Source organism: Chrysemys picta, chromosome 5, assembly GCF_011386835.1.
Source record: "Chrysemys picta bellii isolate R12L10 chromosome 5, ASM1138683v2, whole genome shotgun sequence".
Taxonomy (NCBI): Eukaryota; Metazoa; Chordata; order Testudines; family Emydidae; genus Chrysemys; species Chrysemys picta.
In genome coordinates this window covers 111,181,621-111,201,751 of record NC_088795.1, presented here as the reverse complement: position 1 = coordinate 111,201,751, position 20,131 = coordinate 111,181,621, and the positions used below count along the sequence as shown (strand labels likewise).

The following is a 20,131-nucleotide window of genomic DNA, read 5'->3' as shown; positions in this document are numbered from 1 at the left end:
CTTTTTAAATTCAGGTGACATTTTCAGACTTGTTAGGAAAAACAGTCTTTGGGTTTAATAATTATGTCCAATTCAGGTCCAGAAGTTAATACATTTTTAATGAGTACATTTTATTTAGAGATATGGTGTGGCCAGGAATGCAAATAGCATTAATTTTATTACCAATACCAGTAAGTCATATAATAGTGAAGAAGGAAATATAATGTTTTGCATTGTATAGTGAATTAACAGATTAGGCAATAATGATGTATCAAAATCTAGTACCAAAATAGTGTTTACAATTTATTAACAAAAGTAGACATAGAATATGTAAAACTTGATTTGCAGTGGTGTTGTAGCTGTTTTGCTGGACCAACTTCTGTCGGTGGAAGGTGGTACAAGCTTTCTGTTTTATTTTAGCCCCATAAAGATATATTGGGGGGAGGGATAGCTCAGTGGTTTGAGCCTTGGCCTGCTAAACCCAGGGTTGTGAGTTCAATCCTTGAGGGGGCCACTTGGGGATCTGGGGCAAAATCAGTACTTGGTCCTGCTAGTGAAGGCAGGGGGCTGGACTCAATGACCTTTCAAGGTCCTTTCCAGTTCTAGGAGATGGGATATCTCCATTTAAAATAAATATATATATATATATATTCCCTCACCTTCCTTAGCCCTCTAAAACTTCATTGTCATTATTTGAAAACATTTTATTCTTGTTTCAGTAACTGTTTAAAGGTGGCAGTTTAGGGAGCATGGATGTAAAGAGCAGAAATCAAATGTAAAGTAAAATGGATCTAGCTTAATGTTGGTTAAACCTGGATGAATAGTGGAAACTACTAGGATAGTTTTTGCAAATTCAGAATAGGTTTTTAAGGTCCTTGGTACTGTTTGAGGTATAAAAACCTCTGTAGGCAGTCAAAAGTTCATATTGTTAGTTTTGTTTTTCTGTGATCTATAGTGCAGACCTTTTTTTTTTTTTTTATAAATCATAAGAAATTTGGGAAATGGTTGCTCTTTAATTAAATAGATGGATTCAGATGCAAACAAGGCCATTGCAGTGTGAATAAAGGTATTTGCAGTTGACACCAAAAGTGCTCACCTTTTGTTTATAAAGTTTCAGCCAACCCAATCGGGAGTAGTAACAGTAGCATAAGGTTTAGGTGGCCAATCACATACCATGGATATAAGAGAGTGTCAATAGCTGAAGATAGTCATGTCAGATTTTTAACTGTGAAGCATAACCGTGTAAAAATGAGTCTGTTCACAGATATTTCACTAATGGGATGAAAAGACTGAATTTGGAAGAGGACTTGTTCACCGAAAATAGCTCTCTCAGCTTTAATGATGATGGTCTGAAGCTACTCAGTGCTGTTAAGCATTTTCACACTCTCTTAATGACTTTCAACCCATGAAATTTTGTGTAGACAGGAATGGCAGGAAGTAATGAAAGGAATGCAAGACATTTTAACAAGTGTAGCAAAGATTTTTATCTTTAGAACAGAAATGTGTATACTGCTACTTATTTCCCCATTTTTACTGATTTTGAAATGAAGTACTTTAAAACAATTTAAATGGATGACTTAGACTCTAAACCCAGGTAAGAACTTTAAGTACTATGTGGAAAGTAAGTGCAGCTGTAGATGCAGTAATTTAAAGAATGGGATGCAGCTGGTTTCCCAGTCTTGTCCATGCCAGACAAGGGAAGTGGCTTTTCTTAGAGAAAAGGATTATGAGTGTACCTCCGAAAACAGAGGGGAAAACTAGATCCAGATTTTTTATAGGCAGCGGGAACTTGCTGAGGGGATGCAAAAAACCTCACTGCTATTTGTGAGAAAACTGTAGCACTATAACTTACTCCATATCAGATTTCCTCTTTCTAATCAAAACTGTGGTAAAGGTGCAGTTGTGGGCTGTGGCATCGTCTGTATTTTGTATAACACCTAAAATGGGGTCCCAATCGAAACTGGATTCTTTGGACACTACCACAATCCAAATAAATAAGAAATATTTAGGACGTTTATTAATTATCCTAAATAATCACCTCCCTTTATATTTGTTTGCACATATGACTACCTTACATATTATCTTCTAGTAATTTTTAATAGTTGTAATGAAGTGTATTTTTGTTCAGGACACCAAAAGTAGTTTTGTTTCACTAGCTGGGAAAATAAAAATAAAATATTTACCAACTGCTTTGCTTTCTGTTGTCATCTTTCTCTTTTTAGAAAGTAATTTGTGGTCAGTGGAACCTAGCAGGGGAGCCTCCTTTTCCTCCAGATGGTTGTGACATTTGAGTAAACCTTAGAGGATTAAAGGCACTCTAGTGAGCACTCACTGTAAACTCCTGACACAACCTGACAGTCCTAATCTGGGTTCTGGACTGATCAGACGTCCAAGGGTGAAGAAAAAAAACCAACTGTGCAATAGTCATGTGCATTTATGAATGACATACTAAAAACAAGCCCAGTTTCTCAAGCTTAGAGGAAAGATTTTTCAAGATGCAGAACAAACCTGTTGCAAGTTAAATTTTCAGCTACAATCATTTATATTCCTTGCAATACATTAATTTTAAATTGTTAAAAGCTTTTTTGCCTGAATGGTCACAGCTTGACGTAAATGTCCTTTCTCTATGTTAAATAGGGTTTGCAAACAATCTAAATGGTTAAATGATGGCAGAAACTATAGAAATTGATCTGAGTGAGCCAAGACTACTAAATCTAATTATGCATTATCACCATCTGCTGTAATATGGCAACAGAATAAACAGAGGCACCTTTATTTGGGAGAGGGCAAACTCTCCCATTTTACTTTTTGTAATGGAGAACTCATTTTGCGTACCTGTGAATGCATCTGAAAGTAGGCTCTGCTTTTTGTTCAACATAATTACAGTTCTAAAGCTTTAAATGAAATATTTGATATGTTCTCACTTTGATTTGAGTAAAGTTGGAAAGTTATGGTTAAAGTGAGTGGTGTCAAGCCTCCAAAATTTTAAATAAATCCAATGAACCTTCAAAAATTGCATGGCAACAGGTGTATAATTATCAGCATTACACATATCTTGAGGTAATGCATTTCTTCTGGCTGAATGAATCTTAAATCATACTGCTTAAAACCTCCTTTCCTTGTAAACAGACAATGCTTCTGCACTGGCCTGTAAATTGATCTGATTTATCTATAGATTTCCTTTATTACTCAGCAATTGCCTAATTGGTAATTTTGTGCCTTTCAGTGTTTTCTAGGTTTGAATGCATGACAGAAAGTCTGTTTTTATTTCATTCAGAGGAAAAAAAACAGTAATTTTTTCAATTATTACTGACTTCTTCCTCCTCCCCTCTCCTTTTTTAAAGCTCTTTCATAAAACTGTATAATTTATTGTTTCTGGCCTGGCTTTTCTGACAAGTGTGACACAAAAATACCTTCAGAAAAACAGGAAAGATTCAACATGATTTTTCTAACAAAAATAGCACCCTTGAACTTGTGGCATATACACTACACTATTTAGTATTAAATTACACAGTGATGCTAATAGTAAAATGACACTCAGAGTTGCCACAGTTATTTCTTTGGCAGTGTAATGTTCCTTTCCTCTATTTGTGGTAAAGTATATTTATTAAAATCTTTAAATTTGCCTTGGTGCTTCCTTTTAAAGCAAATCCCTGTCTTACACACAGAACCCGTCTGATGAAAGAGATCAGCTTTCAGATTAAGTAACTCAGTCAAACCTGCTAAAATATTATCTCCTCTAGTGAGTGAAAAAAGATGTTACTTAAGTTGTTTTGCAGCAAGGTATTTTTTGTTTGCAAAATTTTCAGTTAAAACAGATCTGTTTTTGTTTACATTAGACTTAAAAAAACAAAAAAAGTAAAAAGAAATGAGCCTTAATATTATGCAAATAACATAGGTCCTCTGAATGGCAGAAAAATATGGTTAGCTATGTGTGTTTCATTGCAGCTCTCAACACAGTAGCATAAATCAGTTGAATGCATTGAGTAAAATAAAATGACATGGTGGCTAATTAAATTTTTAGATATTTCATAAAATAACGGCTTTAAAAAGGATGAGCTAGCATTGAAAGGAAAAACGTCAACTTTCCCCTTTCTTAACAAATTAACACTACCTATTAAACATCTCTCTCCCCCCTTCCACCTACTATGCCCACTGCTATAGATGAGCAGTTAGTAGCTGCCCTCTAAATTACCTTCAAAACCCCAAAAATTATTCAGCCTTGTGGACTAAATTTTAAACCTTTGATTACTTTTTACCTTTGCTTTTTACTTTTTTTTCAAAGAGTAGAAAAATGAAGTTCTCTATAAGCACAGGCTAAGGAGGGTGTGAAAAATCTTCGTTGGAATTACCCTAAAATATCTTGTTAAAGATCTAAACCTTGTTTTTAACTGGTGACTTGGTATCTAAACAAGGTAGACCAGTAACTTTCTTGTCCTGAGATTGCCGGTCATGCAAAAGACCAGGTAATATGTGGATGTTTTTCAAAGTTTAGCTTGGAACAAAACATAAATTTATTCAAAACATTTAACAGATAAAGAGCCAAATCTGTAATGTGTTAAAATACCAGGTTTCTTAGATATATTAATTCACTGAATCCTACAAGTACAGGAGCTTAAAACAACACCAAAAATATGCAGGCTGCACCCCCGTCACCCTCCCCCGCAGCACACCATACCCAGGTTTGTTTTTCTTTTATTTGTTATCCTATTTAATATAGCTCATGTTTATAGCCACTGGTGGTAGGAACACAATGATGTTGCTGCAGGCTTCCCTTTAATGGAGCCCTGCCAGTGTTAGCCATTGTTCCACTTGCTTGAGGCTGCTCAACTGTGCAAGGTTGCTTGGAAACCCTCCTTCTACTGAGTAAAACCTTCCAGTCACTTTTCTCTACCTCCTAAGTCATACCAGCCGAGTGCTTACAGATTCAGAGTCACAGTCAATGTGGTTGCTTTTGATGACCTTTTTGGTGCTAAACCAGTGACTTTTTAAATGCAGGAGTGTAGCTGCCTATTGCAGTGTGCATGACTGTCTAGTTAAAAAACAGACACTGTACCAGCCAGTTAGCAATTTTAATTGATGCCCACCAAATCAAATGAGTGATTATTTAAAAAGCCTTGGGGAAAGCACAACTAGCATACTCTATTTATATAATTAAGAAAACACTACATACCCACACAGAAACATGCACCCCCTGTAAAAGGAAGTCTCCAAATACGTTTTATATAATTAAAACTAATACAACTTACCCTTGCTCTGAATCTCGATATACCACCTCTTCTCTGACATGTACCTCCCTTTATCACTCTACTGCCCTTTCCAACTTTGTAGAAGATATGCTGCATTTGATGCTATTACTGGGCCACTTTAATTATTATTTTTTTTAAGCAAGTCAACATGTCAAATTTAAAAGCCATGCTCATTTTTAACTTGACCCACTTTCATGAACAATTTAGGATAACCTTAGCTGCTCTTGACCTGTATTGTGTTAAAACAATGACAGCAAGTGTTTTAAGTTAGCTACTGTACTAAAGATTTTTAATGTAATTGATAAATACATTAATAAATATATGATAAATGTTGCGGTTGACCTTGCTCTCTGACTGAGACTTCACATTTACCTGAGAGTAGCTGTCCTTTTATCACAAACACACAACTGAGATTAGGATAGGGCACTGAAACAATGAATATGTAACATTTCTAAGTGAAACACCAGGTAATAGTGCACTTTTCCTCCTGGGGGGCTATGAGTGTTGCAAAGATTATTCTCCAAGTACAAGTAGCAAAAGATCTGTGTAACCCCCTCCAAGACATACAGTTCTTGTAGGACATATCTGAATTATTATCTTCTAGACCATTGGGATAGTCTTCCCTTGCCTCCCTCCTTGCCAATATTTTTTAATTAATGATTTTATATTTCATGTATGTTTTTTAGCCCTAAAAAAAAGGAAATCATTGCTGACTGGCAACCTGTGATTCTAAGAATTCCTTTTTGCTAGCATGGACCCCTGATCACACCACCTGTTTTGGTATGAATATGCATTCCTGTCCAAGCCCTTTTAAGAACATTTTCTTGAGTCCCTGGCAATAAACCCACTTGTTTGCTCCACCTCCTCTGAAGGTAAAGCCTGTTCATCCCCTGAGATAATCAGTTACCATTTATTTATTATGATTACATAATGTTTATATTACAGTAACTTCCAGAAGTCCCATTCTGGATTGTGGCCTCATATGTGGGTGCGGTCAGGGGATGGGGAACAGGGAGGGTTGGGAGTGGGAGTCCTGGGGGGCCTGTCAGAGGGTGGGGTGTGGATAGAGGTCAGGAGAACAGTCAGGGGACAGGGAGCAGGGGGGGTTGGATAAGAGGGTGGGATCCCGAGGGGCAGTTAGGGGCGAGGGGTCCTGGGAGGGGATGGTCAGGGGATGAGGAGCAGAGGGCGGTTGGATAGGGGGTGGGAGTCCTGGGGGGCTGTCAGGGGGCGGGGGTGTGGATAGGGGGTCGGGGCAGTCAGGGGACAGGGAGCAGGGGGGTTGGATAGGGGGCAGGGGTCCCGGGAGGGGGCGGGCAGGGGACAAGGAGCAGGGGGGGTTGGATGGGTTGGGAGTTCTGAGGGCGGCAGTAGGGGAGTGGGAAATGGGAGGGGGGATAGGGGGCGGGGCCAGGCTGTTTGGGGAGGCACAGCCTCCCCTACCCAGCCCTCCATACAGTTGCGCCCTCCATAAAGTTTGCCCACCCCTGTATTAGATACTTTACAAACACATGAAGAAGTCCCTTCTGTAAGAACCTGAGATCTGAAAAATTTAATTGATATCTGAAGGATGGGTGCATATTTATTGTTGTTGTTGCTGTTGTTTATTATTAATTTTATTGAACCCAACTTTTCTCTAAGCACTTCACCGAAGGCAAAGTCCTGGCCCTTGTTCCAATGAGTTATTGGTCTAAATCAGTTATACTCAGACTGTGGCTTGCGAGACACAAGTGGCACTTTAATGTGTCTCCTGTGGCTTTTTGCAGTACATGATATTAAAACACTGTGTGATTTACCGGTAATTAATAACCAATCAGGATGCTTTTACTATGTTATTAACCAATTAAGTTATCAGCTTGTATTAAGTTATTAACTTATTTGCTGTGAGATTAATATATGTATATAAAAACTAAACATTTCCCCTGTCATACTATTTAAATATGAATAGTAGTAGAGTAAATGAAACAATGAATTCACACTAATATGGCTCTTTTGGGTAATGTTGATTGCTAATTTTGCCCATGCACCACTGAGGTCTGAGCATCATTCATCTAAATATTAGACACATACAACAAGTGGAGCTAACAAACGGTATGGGGGGAGAAGTTGGGGCAAGGAAGGATGAGGGTTAGAGCAATAAGATTAATTTTATGATTAGTTTACATGTGTGTACACCATAGTTGTTCATGTTAAGGGTTTTTTAAGCATGCAGTTAAAAAAAAAAAAGTGTTGTAGATTCCCTGATTGAGTTCTTGAACCCTTATTTACCGCCACATAAATAAACAAATCTACATTCTAAGCTAGATACTGTTTAAGAAAGAGAAGAAACAGATGAAGACAATCCAAATTTTAGAAAGCATTGACTTGTAGAAGTGAAGACTAAAATACTAAATTATGAATCTGAGGCTTGGTCTACACTATAGACTTATATCAATATAACTACACCCCTGAGTGATGTGATTGTACTGACTGAACTCCTGGTATAGAAAGCGATGTGTTGACGGGAAGGCTTCTCCCGTTGACATAGGCACTCCACCTCCCTGAGAGGTGGTAGCTATGCCGATGGGAGAAGCTCTCCCGTTTGCATAGGTAGCGTCTTCACTTAGCGCTATAGTGGCACAGGTGCATTGGTACAGCTCTGCCACTGCAGTGTTGTATGTGTAGACAAGCCCTTAATGGTGAGTAGTGTTTAGGCCTTTTATTTCAGAATTCAGTCATTTTCTTCCATAGTCCATGAGTGTTCCCTGGAGCTCATTGCTTGTCTCTCTCACTCTCTCAGTTCTAAAGAGTAAGATCTCTTAGCAAAATGCGTTGACCTTTTCTTCTTTCATGATACTCCCCTGTCTTTTACTGTCCAGTTTTCAGATTAAATTTCAAAATGGCATTTAGGAGCATACTTTCATGCCAAGCCAGGACCATTTGCTGTGTGATTAAGTGTTCTCACTCTTCTAGAAGGGTTGTTAGCTCAAAAGCAGGTCTGGGTTTGTTTTGACTTTGCTGGAAGGGAGTTTTCTCCATGCAGAACAACCTTAAATGATGCAGCAAATCTCTTGTGGACACGATTATACAAAGAAATGATAACTCATATGTTCAGGCACAGCCATCTGTCACACTCCCACAGCGCTGAAACTTTCTCTGGGTAATTCTCATTGATTGACATATCTGTTTATGGTAGTGGTGCCCGTGAACAGGGAAGGCTTCTTTGTCATTGGGATGTACCAGGAAGTTCATGACTCTTCCAGCAAACACTTCTAACTTTATAGATCAAAATGACTGGTAGAGAAGATGCTTTTATAAGAATCCCAAATTGTTTTTGTGACTTGGTAACCAGGAGTTTGCCCTAGAGCAGATCTCACAGTTGCTGGAATGAATGCCAACACATACTGTAGCATTTTTTTAATTTTGTAAACTTTAACTTTTACTGTCGCTTTGAATGATCTTAATATATACTTGTGATAGGAACATAAATTGTTTTTATGCTCTGCTATTATGATACTGTCTTTCAGGTCAAATATTAAATCTACTTCTTTTGGCTGTTCATATGGTACTTTAAAAATTCTAATGACTTGTCAAGGTAGTGCAGTAGTAGGTGAACAAGGCAGGTAATGTACAAATGGAATTGCCACTCTTTAAAACTTAAAAATTCTCTCCTTTCATAAGTCAGTGTTAGGACCTCTGAGATACATGTGCGTATTTCTCCCTGCACGGCTACATATGTACATTGTGTGGTGGTGTGTATTTAATTATCTGGATTAGGATTTTACAAAACAATATTTCTAAATTTGTTAAAGATATCATTTGAAAGCAGTAGAAGTAATGGGGAATGGTGTGAGCAGATTCAAATGGTGTGGATTATTCCGGTACATTGGACCAGCATTTGGTAAATGCAGCTGAGTTTAGAAAAACATAAAATAATTTTCCTCGGAGCAAGGATCCATTCTAGAAAACATGTAAATTGAAGGAAGCATTGGACACTGATCAGTATTTAGGGGTTATTGTTGAAAAATCATTGAAACCATTAACCCAGTGCACATCAGTGAGAGGCAAACAAGATGCTAAGATATGTTAGAAGGATAGAATACAAAACAAGATTTAATGTTACTGTGGATGCCAATGAAATAAATACTTTCTGCAATTACCTTCTTTGTACCACAGAGAAAATGTTACCATGGCTTGGTCTACACAGCTATGTTGGTCAGGAGTATGAAAAGCCCTGACCTAGCTGTGATGTAGCTATGCTGCCCTAACTCCCGGTGCAGCTTTGTCAGATGCAGCTTTGTCAGCAGAAGAATGCTTCCACCAACTTACATAACTTCATTCGGGCAGGTGATGTTCTCACACTAATAGAAAAACTCCATCTGTCAATGTAGATTGCATTTGCACTATGGGGTTATGTCAACATAGCTATACTGGTGTAGTCTCCAGACTGTATGCACAGCCTGCCTTTGAGAGTTAACAGGGAAGATACTAGGCCCGTAGAACCTGTCATGCAGTGAAGCTAAAGGAATTGGACTGTTCCCTCTCTGGAAAACAGGAAACTTTGAGAAGACTGAATAAAGATTTTTTTGAAAGTGTAGAAAGGAATTGATTTATTGTTTGCACTGATCAAGGTTAAAACGATGGATATAATCTAAAGTAGTAAATATGATTATATTTACTAATACTAGATAATACGTAGCCCTGCCTCAATGCAGACACTGAACTAGATGACCTATTGAGGTGCCTTCCAGTCCTACCTTTCTATGATTTCTATGTGCAACTTGTAGACATAACCTAAATTCTCCACTACAATCTTAAGTTGACCTATGTTAGATCAATTTACAGCCACTGCATTAATTATTGCGGTGGCTGATGTCCACCTTCCTTCTGTCAGTAGTGCGTGTCCTCACCAGGAGTGCTTCCAGTGACTGAAGAGGGGCAGCGTGGGGGAATGAGAGCCAGGGCTCTCAGCTCCATGCAGCTTCCCACTGGGAGCCTGGCTGCCCCCTGGAGCTTCTCGCTTCTGCACTCCCACCTGGGAGCGGGAAGAAGCTGCCCATGGCTTCTCAGCTGCACGCTCCCACACCACACGGGAGGGGGGGAGGGGGGAGGAGAGGGAAGCCATCTGGGACTTCTTGCCTCCATATTCCAAGCCAGGAGTTGGGGGGAAGGGGGGAAGTGTAGACAAGGCCTAATTCATGAAGAACCAAAAAGGCAAATGCAGCACAGGGTAAATGGGCAAAAGACACACCTAGATGTGCTTTTGAAAGGAATTGAACTGCAGGAGTTGAGCAGTGAAAAAAGCAGGAATGTGAGATTAAAATACATTTTATGTATTCTTGTTGTAGATATTGAAGGGCACATAAGTGATTATAGAGGGAATAAGGTTTGTCAAAAAAAATTAATCTTATTTTAAATCAAAGTTATTTTACAAGGGATTTTGTTTTGCATGCCTAACATTGAAAATAAGCTTTGGGGAGGGAAAATGCAAATTTAAACCTGCAACTTGTTTCTGTTCTGTAAGTTATCTGGGAGTCCTCGCCAAGGAGCAATCTGTGATGGGCACCAATTTACACCCCTAGTTTTCATAACAAGTAAACTTTCAGAATAAATGAAATACAGAAAGTGAAGTATAGTAGGACTAGCCCTTACAATGGAACATTTATGGAACATTTTGCTATCAAAGTCACCCTTTTAAAAAATTTCTGGTAGCACCTGCAGTATGTAAGATGCCGTACAAATGTAAAAAAGCACTATCTCTGCTTTTAAAAAAACCCACCAACAGACACTTCTTGGAATAAACTGAAGAATGACATGTTTTGCCATTTGTCTGACTAGCTAACAGAAATCAGGATAACCTTTTTTTATAAAAAGGGATCTGGGAGGATCCTGAAACCATGTGTCGGTGTTGTAGGCAGCCAGAAAGAATGAGATTTGTATCTTCCCCAGACTTTAGTAATGCAACCCAAATGAAAAGGAGAGAATTGAGAGAGAGAAAGAGTAGCTTATGTCTATGCTAAAATAGGCGGATAGGTAAATGGTGCAATTGGATTTTTTATAAAATAAATATTAACAATTATTTTTGCTATTTTTAACAACTCTGTTTATTCTTTAGAGGCTGGCACACAAAATCTTTTTCAGAGAAACTCATGAGGAATTGTCTCTTTCAAAATGATTGACATCTCCCTTTGCTTTCAGTGAACCTGTCTTCACAAGCTGCCCTCAGTTAAGGTGGCAAACATTTCCCTATATCCTATGCAGCTTGGGCAGCCCTTAGGAAAGATAGTCTCCACCTCTTCTGACTCCATGTGTGAGTGAAGCCAGACTTCATTCAGAGAGGCCTGTGGCCTCTTACGATATCCAGAGGCAGAAAGGGCACTGTGGGAAATAGAACGTGGGAGAAAATAGAGGGCTGGTGAATATTTGGGGCAAGAGATAACCTAGTGTCGGGTATGGAAATGAGTGTGCAGGAGAAAAGTGAGTATGTTATGGGTGTGTGTGCAGGAGGGAAAGTGTGTGTGGGACAGGGTGCAAGGTAATGCAGGGAAGTTTAGAAGAGAGAATCTGAGGGATTAGGGGGTGCAGGGGAGCACATGGAAGACCAGAGAGTATAGGACTATGAAGTATTGGAGTATTAAGAAAAAAATGTGAATGCGGAAAAAGATTGGGTAGGATAGGAAGGGCTAAAAGGTATAAGGAGGATTAAAAAGTAGATAAATGGAGAGTGACAGAATAGCAGCTCCCCCATCCGAGGGGCTTAGAGAAGAAGTGGAGTTGTACGCCAAATAGTCAGTATGGAGGATCATTTAAAATTGACATCTGTTTCTGAAGTGATTTCAAACAAATTGGAGCTGTTTGGCTCACCCAATAGGATCAAAAATCAGAAAGACGTTATTATGAGATAAAATCTAATTTTTAAACCAATATCATGTTTTGTGGGCCTGCTTCCAGATTTTTGATTGCTTCAGTTGGGTAGTACTCCTTCATTGCTCCCACTACAATCTTTGCTTCTCTCTTTACCTCCAGGATCCTCACAGCATCAGAACCAGGATGTAAAAAAAGCAATGATTTTTTAAAAATCGATATTTAAATTTTATTAAATCTTTTTATTTTTTTAAAAAAAATAACATTTCAATTTTGAAATTATGTAAAGTTATATTAAAATTTCTAATTTAAATTAAATTAAAATATTCAAGTGGTACATATTTGCTGCCAAAGTTTTAAAGCAAATGAAACCACTGAACTTGTAGAAGTCACTGGCTAGGCACCTGGGACCAGAGATTGTTGAAGTGCTAAACCAGCTTTTGGCAGCCTCTTCTGTAGGTGCAGAGAGAATATTTTTCCCACTTCAGTTTATTTAACTAGCTCAATTCAATGACTAGTTCATTCAGTTTTCGTGTTCCAATCTGTATTGGTTTGATTTTAATCCACCCTGCTCAGAACAGTGGCCAGTGCATAACAACTTCTTCTGGTTTTTCATTGAGGAGTTCCACCTGTGGTGAGCTGTGGAAATTTTCATATGTGGGGTTGGCTCAGTAATGGATCTGTGTTTGTCAAGAGAGTTTGTGAAGTACTAGTATCCCAGTTTTACAGATGGGGAACTGAGGCACTGACTTTCCCAAGGGTCACACAAGAGTTCTGGGACAATTGAACCAGAGTCTCCTGATTACTGGACCATTCTTACTTTTTATATCTAGATGTATGTATAATAGAGAGATTACAGACCTACACATAATAGATGTTGTATAAATGTGTAAAGGTGTGTGTATGTACCTGTCTGTCTATCTCTTTCACCCATATTACATGGGGTGGGTGGGAGAGAGATAGTGGTACTATGAGAATCTTAAGCATTTATTTTCTAACTTGTGTTCTTTAGATTAGTAACAAAGTTATATTGATGTTGGCTGCTGTTACAGGTTATAATCTGGGGTACTGTAGACGGCTCTATTCTTTTTAATGGTGCTTTTGTAATTCTGGTTGTGGTGGGCGGGGAAAACATGATCATGCATAACTCAGCTTTCCTAAATTCCCTTATGAATTTCGTTTCAAAAAGGTTCTCCAGGGCTCTGTATTAGGTGACAAATGTCATGTACTCCTAGCTGAATGGTGTTATTCGATTTTTTTACTTTTGTTGTAATATATAAAAACTCTGTAAGCAAGGCTGAAATGAACTACATAAAAGGCCAGCTATGTTTCTGATTAACCATTAACAATAGGTTCAGAATTTCAGTGGAGTACAAGGAGAATTCAGTCATACACCTCTACCTCGATATAACGCTGTCCTTGGGAGCCAGAAAATCTTACCGCGTTATAGGTGAAACCGCGTTATATCGAACTTGCTTTGATTCACCGGAGTGCGCAGTCCCGCCCCCCCGGAGCGCTGCTTTACCGCGTTATATTTGAATTCGTGTTATATCGGGGTAGATGTGTAGCATATTAGTGACTGTGAAACTCCCAAGAGATAAATACTTCATGGCACAGATAAAGATGCTCAGAGTTCATTAAGATTGGCATGTTATGTCTTTCAGTTGATAAAATATGTAACCGTATTGCTATTTCTGCCTAGCATCTACAACCTAACAATAGTAGGACTTAAACAGATTTCACTCTCTGACTGGAGCCAGAATTGGCACTAGCTGCAGGGTTACTGCCTGGAACATAGTTCTATCAATATAAATCGAATATTTCACTAAAGGACATATTTTGTCACTCTTTTATTGAACAGTGTCTTACTACACAAGTAGCTCCATTGATTTTACTAGGACTACATGAGGAGAAAGGTATTATTCATAACAAAAGTAGTAAAACCTGGCAAAACAAAAAATACAGCACACTTCAAGCAAAGCTGTCAATTGAATTGCTCATATATAGAAGAACCTGTTTAAAAAAAAAATTAAAAAAAGCCCCCATCTCTCCTGAATATTTAGTCATAAGAACAGCCATACTGGGTCAGACCAATGGTCCATTTAGCCCAGTATTCTATCTTCCTACAGTGACCAATCCCAGGTGCTACAGAAGGAATGAACAGAACAGGCAGTCATTGAATGATCTGTTCCCTGTTGCCCACTCCTAGCTTCTGGCAAAAAGAGGCTAAGGATACTCAGGGCATGGGGTTTCTTCCCTGGCCATCTTGCGTAATGGCCATTGATGGCTCTATCCTTCATGAACGTACCTAATTTTTTTTTTTTTTAACCCTGTTATAGATTTGGCCTTCACAACAACCCCTGGCAGTGAGTTCCACAGGTTGACTGTGCGAAGTACTTCTGTTTGTTTTAAACCTGTGGTCTGCTAATTTCATTGGGTGACCCCTGATTCTTGTGTAATGTGAAGGAGTAAATAACACTTCCTTATTCATTTTCTCCACACCAGTTGCGATTTTAGACCTTTGTCATATCCATTCTTAGCCATTTCTTTTCCAAGCTGAAAAATCCCAGTTTTCTTAATCTCTCCTCATACAGAAGCTGTTCCATACCCTTAATCATTTTTGTTTCCATTCTCTGTACCTTTCCTAATTCTAATATCTTTTTTGAGATGCGGCGACCAGTACTGCACGCAGTATTCATGGGGTGTGTGTGTGTGTGTACACCATGGATTTATAGTGGCATTTTGATATTTTTCTGTGTTATCTATCCCTTTCCTAATGGTTCCTAACCTTATTAGCTTTTTGACTGCCTCTGCACATTGAGCAGATGTTTTCAGAAAACTATCCACAATGACTCCAAGATCTTTCTTGAGTGCTATCAGTTAATTTAGATCCCATCATTTTGTATGTGTAGTTGGGATTATGTCTTCTAATGTACATTAGTTTGCATTTATCAACATTGAATTTCATCTGCCATTTTGTTGCCCAGTCACCCAGTTTTATGAGATCCCTTTGTAACTCTTTGCAGTCTGCTTTGGACTTAACTATCTTGAGTAATTTTGATATGCATCTGAAGAAGTGGGCTGTAGCCGACGAAAGCTTATGCTCTAATAAATTTGTTAGTCTCTAAGGTGCCACAAGAACTCCTGTTCTTTTTGCAGATACAGACTAACACGGCTGCTACTCTGAAACCTTTGTATTGTCTGCAGGTTTTTCCTCCTCACTGTTTACCCCTTTTTCCAGATCATTTATGAATATGTTGAACAGCATTAGTCCCAGTACAGCTCCTTGGGGGACACCACTATTTACTTCTTTCCATTCTGAAAACTGATCATTTATTCCTACCCTTTGTTTTCTGTCTTTTAACTGATCCATGTTATTCCTTGACTTTAGTAAAGCTTTTGATACGGTCTCCTACAGTATTCTTGCCGGCAAGTTAAAGAAGTATGGGCTGGATGAATGGACTATAAGGTGGATAGAAAGCTGGCTAGATCATCGAGCTCAACGGGTAGTAATCAATGACTCCATGTCTAGTTGGCAGCCGGTATCAAGCCCCAAGGGTCGGTCCTGGGACCAGTTTTGCTTTGTTCAATATCTTCATTAATGATCTGGAGGATGGCGTGGACTGCACACTCAGCAAGTTTGCAGATGACACTAAACTGGGAGGAGTGGTAGATACGCTGGAGGGTAGGGATAGGATACAGAGGGACCTAGACAAATTAGAGGATTGGGCCAAAAGAAACCTGATGAGGTGAAGGACAAGGACAAGTGCAGAGTCCTTCACTTAAGACGGAAGAATCCCATGCACTGCTACAGACTAGGGACTGAATGGCTAGGCAGCAGTTCTACAGAAAAGGACCTGGGGGTTACAGTGGACGAGAAGCTGAATATGAGTCAACAATGTGCACTTGTTGCCAAGAAGGCTAATGGTGTTTTGGGGTGTATAAGTAGGGGCATTGCCAGCAGATTGAGGGATGTGATCATTCCCCTCTATTCGACATTGGTGAGGCCTCATCTGGAGTGCTGTGTCCAGTTTTGGGCCCCACACTACAAGAAGGATGTGGAAAAATTGGAAAGAGTCCAGTGGAAGGCAACAAAAATGATTAGGAGGCTGGAGCACATGACTTATGGGGAGAGACTGAGGGAACTGGGATTGTTTAGTCTGCAGAAGAGAAGAATGAGGGGGGATTTGATAGCTGCTTTCAACTACCTGAAAGGGGGTTCCAAAGAGGATGAATCTAGACTGTTCTCAGTGGTACCAGATGACAGAACAAGGAGTAATGGTCTCAAGTTGCAGAGGGGGAGGTTTAGGTTGGTTATTAGGAAAAACTTTTTCACTAGGAGGGTGGTGAAGCACTGGACTGCGTTACCTAGGGAGGTGGTGGAATCTCCTTCCTTTGAGGTTTTTAAGGTCAGGCTTGACAAAGCCCTGGCTGGGATGATTTAGTTGGGGATTGGTCCCCCTTTGAGCAAGGGGTTGGACTAGATGACCTCCTGAGGTCCCTTCCAACCCTGGTATTCTGTGATTCATGAGAGGACCTTCCCTCTTATCCCATGACAGCTTACAGGCAGCCCTTGGACTTACGACTCAACTGGTTCCTGAAAATTGCGTCGTAAGTCAAAACGTTGTAACTCGGAACCGCAGTAGGCTCCATTGCAGGCCCGAGCATCATAAAGTCAAAACCAATGTTCATAAGTGCAATTAGGGTGTCAGTTCAGAAACGTAAGTGCCATTCATCTTAAGTTGAACATTGTAAAGTCAAGGAGTGCCTGTACTTTGCTCAAGAGCCTTTGGTGAAGGACCTTGTCAAAGGCTTTTTGAAAATCCAAAGTACAATATATCTGCTGGATCAGCCGTATCCACATGCGTGTTGATCCCCTCAAAGACTACTAGTAAAATGGTGAGGCATGATTTCCCTTTGCAAAAACCATGTTGATTCTTCCCCAACAAATCGTGTTCATTTATGTGTCTGATAATTCTGTTCTTTACTATAATTTCAACCAGTTTGCCTGGTACTTAAGTTGGGCTTACTGGCCTGTACTTGACAGGACCACCCCTGGAGCCTTTTAAAAAAATTAGTGTCATATTAGCTGCCCTCCAGTCATCTGGTACAGAAGCTTATTTAAATGATAGGTTACTGCAATTTCATATTTGAGTTCCTTCAGAACTCTCGGGGTAATACCATCCGGTTCTGGTCACTTATTACTGTTTAATTTCTCAATTTGTTCAAAAACCTCCTTTACTGACATCTCAATGTGATGCAGTTCCTCATTTGTCACCTAAAATGAATGGTTTAGGTGTGGGAATCTTTCTCACACCCTCTACAATGAAGACCAGTGGAAAGAATTCATTTAGCTTCTCTGCAATGACCTTATCTTCCTTGAGTGCTCCTTTAGCATCTCAATCATCCAGTGGCCCCACTGATTGTCAAATCATTACTTTTACCAGCTGATGATGCATAGCAAGTTTTACATATTTTTACAAAGAAGCTTTGGGAACAAGGGAAAAGGGGAGGATGTAGGGGCAGCTTGCTGAAAGAGCTGTGTGGGGAGGGAAGTTGCAAAAAATCTTGTGGGAACAGTTGTTGCATGATTCCTGCCACTTAGCTTTGGATTCTGGATCATTGCACATAAAAATCCAGATTCAAATTCTAACTTTGGCTCAGGACACCATCGGCCAAGTCCATTTATATTTGCAGTATCCATTTTGTTATCCGTGTTTATATATATATATATATATATAGTATAAGTGAATATATGTAATACATAATTTTAAGCAAATCTACGCTCAGTGTACTCATTCTGATCTGTAATGAGAAAGTTCCTCACTATTCCAAGAGTCACAATAAAGTGTACTGTAGAGTAGAAATGTTAAATTGTCAAATGGTAAGATAAAATTATCTGTTGTGGATAGTTTCCAAATTTTGCATATGTAGATAGGAAAAATGCTGCTAAACATAAAGGAAAATCTTTAGTATTGAGTCATTCCGGAAAGAGATTTTGGATGGCAAAAACTGTATAGACAAAACAATTGACACTGAAAAGCAAAATCCAAATATGTGATTTACTCTTTTCTTAATTTGAAACATGTATAGTCTATAAAATACATTGTGGGTTTAAAAAACAAACCTTTCTGGCAAAATGTTTGATCTGCCAATGAAAATTAAAAGAGAACAGTAAAATCAGAATTGAGAAAATGTATCCATTCTCAGTGTTCAGCTTAACAGCTAGCAAGAAAAAAATAACATAGGAAAATGTGTATCTACTTTTCGTGAATTTTGTTTTTGTCTTAGAGTTTCAGTTATGTCCCAGAATCGTATATAAAATTGGGGCCACCTGTTTTCTTAGGGCCTTCTTAGTTTTGGTATATTCATAATATAACATACAAGTATTCCTATCAAAACTTTCTGGGAAATCTGGAATGAGTTAATAAAAATGAAGTAAATAAAATACGCGCCTCCCTCCCCCCTTATTTTTTCCAAGAAGATAAAAGTTAAGACAGTCACTATGAAATCTCTGCTTTATGGTGTAAACCCATAAAGACTAAGTAGCTGTAGCTTAAGAGGCTTGTTCAATGGGATATAAAAAGATTCCAGTGTTAAAAGGAAACTATAGGGAGCTTTTAGAAATTATATCTAAATATCTATTATTTTATTACACTGGATTATAGTGCTAAACATTTGAGAACTAATATGAGAAGGAAGGCAAGTTACTAGGGAACATAGCCATTCCCATACCTCCTCACATTTCACAGGACTTATTTTGCCTAACTGGAGGGATACAACTTTAAGCTAAATGTAGACATCAAGCAAGGTCTGAAATATCTCCCAGATTTCTACTTGGAAATGTTTTTTATTCAGGGAAAGTGGTATTAAAAAAAAAAAATCTAAAATCAGAAAGGCCATATTCATTTGACCTCTACTGCTCCAAACTGCTGTGGTAGAGTATCAGAGGGGTATCCGTGTTAGTCTGTATCCACAAAAACAACGAGGAGTCCGGTGGCACCTTAAAGACGAACAGATTTATTTGGGCATGGGTAAAAAACGAAAGCTTATGCCCAAATAAATCTGTTAATCTTTAAGGTGCCACCGGACTCCTCGTTGTTGCTATGGTAGAGCGAACCTACCTTTTTTCTATCTAGCTTGAGTGTTGTGCTTATCAGCTTGTGTGCAAATAGTCTATTCTGAAACAGAAATGCAAGAAAGGAGCAAACATGCCCCATGCAGGGTCTACAAATGGAATAATACATGCACAAAGCAGGCTGCCTTCATGCTGTTTGCTTGTAGTTCTATAATTGTGAGGGCTCATTTTCAATAAAAGGTTCATGCTCCAGGCTGGACCACTCAAACACAAGTGCACTACTGTGAATGGTACAAGAAAGCCACATGACCCAAACTTCAGAGCTAGGGGAAAGAAATATTTATCCTGGAATTCCTTGGGAATGTAGAAGGGTTCATTATTTCAAGTTTTGTCAGTATTGTTTTTTACTTTTAAAAGAAAAAAATGCCACCCACAACTCTAACCACAACTTGTTTATTTGTGCTACCCACATTTCTATATGGTATTTGATGTAGTCTATCAGAGAATCCTGCTCTTCCATCTGAGGGAGATAGCAAGTTTAGTGGAAATGTACTGAGATAGTTGTACTCTATTTTCTCAAGTAGGTCCCAGAAAATGCTGCTCTTTTTTTAGGGTGTGCCAAGGCTCAGTACTCTTCTGTATCCTATTCAGCATCTTTGTGAAGGGAGAGAGAGAGAGTAGTCAGGTAATGAATTCAAGGGACAATAATTGACAAGGCGCAGTTCTACATCTCCTATGCATCTAATAGAAACAGCATGATACCAGGGCAAAGCCACTGGGGGGACTGGGTTAGCCAGGGCCCACCCAGTTAGCACCCAGGTCCACCCAAAGTTCACCCCTCTTACCTGCCACCCTGATCAATGTGTCCGCTGTCAGGCAGAAGGGGAGGAGGCATGGCTGGTCCTGCCCTGCCCTGCCCTCCCCACCCCTCCCCTCCAGAGCTGGGCTGCCAGGGCTCCTGTACCGTCTCATGCTCCCCGTT

The 20,131-nt window shown here is 39.2% G+C and overlaps 1 protein-coding gene across 10 annotated transcripts in view; it reads left to right on the top strand.

Annotated features, from left to right (window-relative positions):
* The window catches only part of SLIT2 (slit guidance ligand 2), a 437,206-nt gene that overhangs the window by 131,557 nt on the left and 285,518 nt on the right, over positions 1–20,131 (top strand). The gene's annotated exons all lie outside the window — the stretch shown is intronic.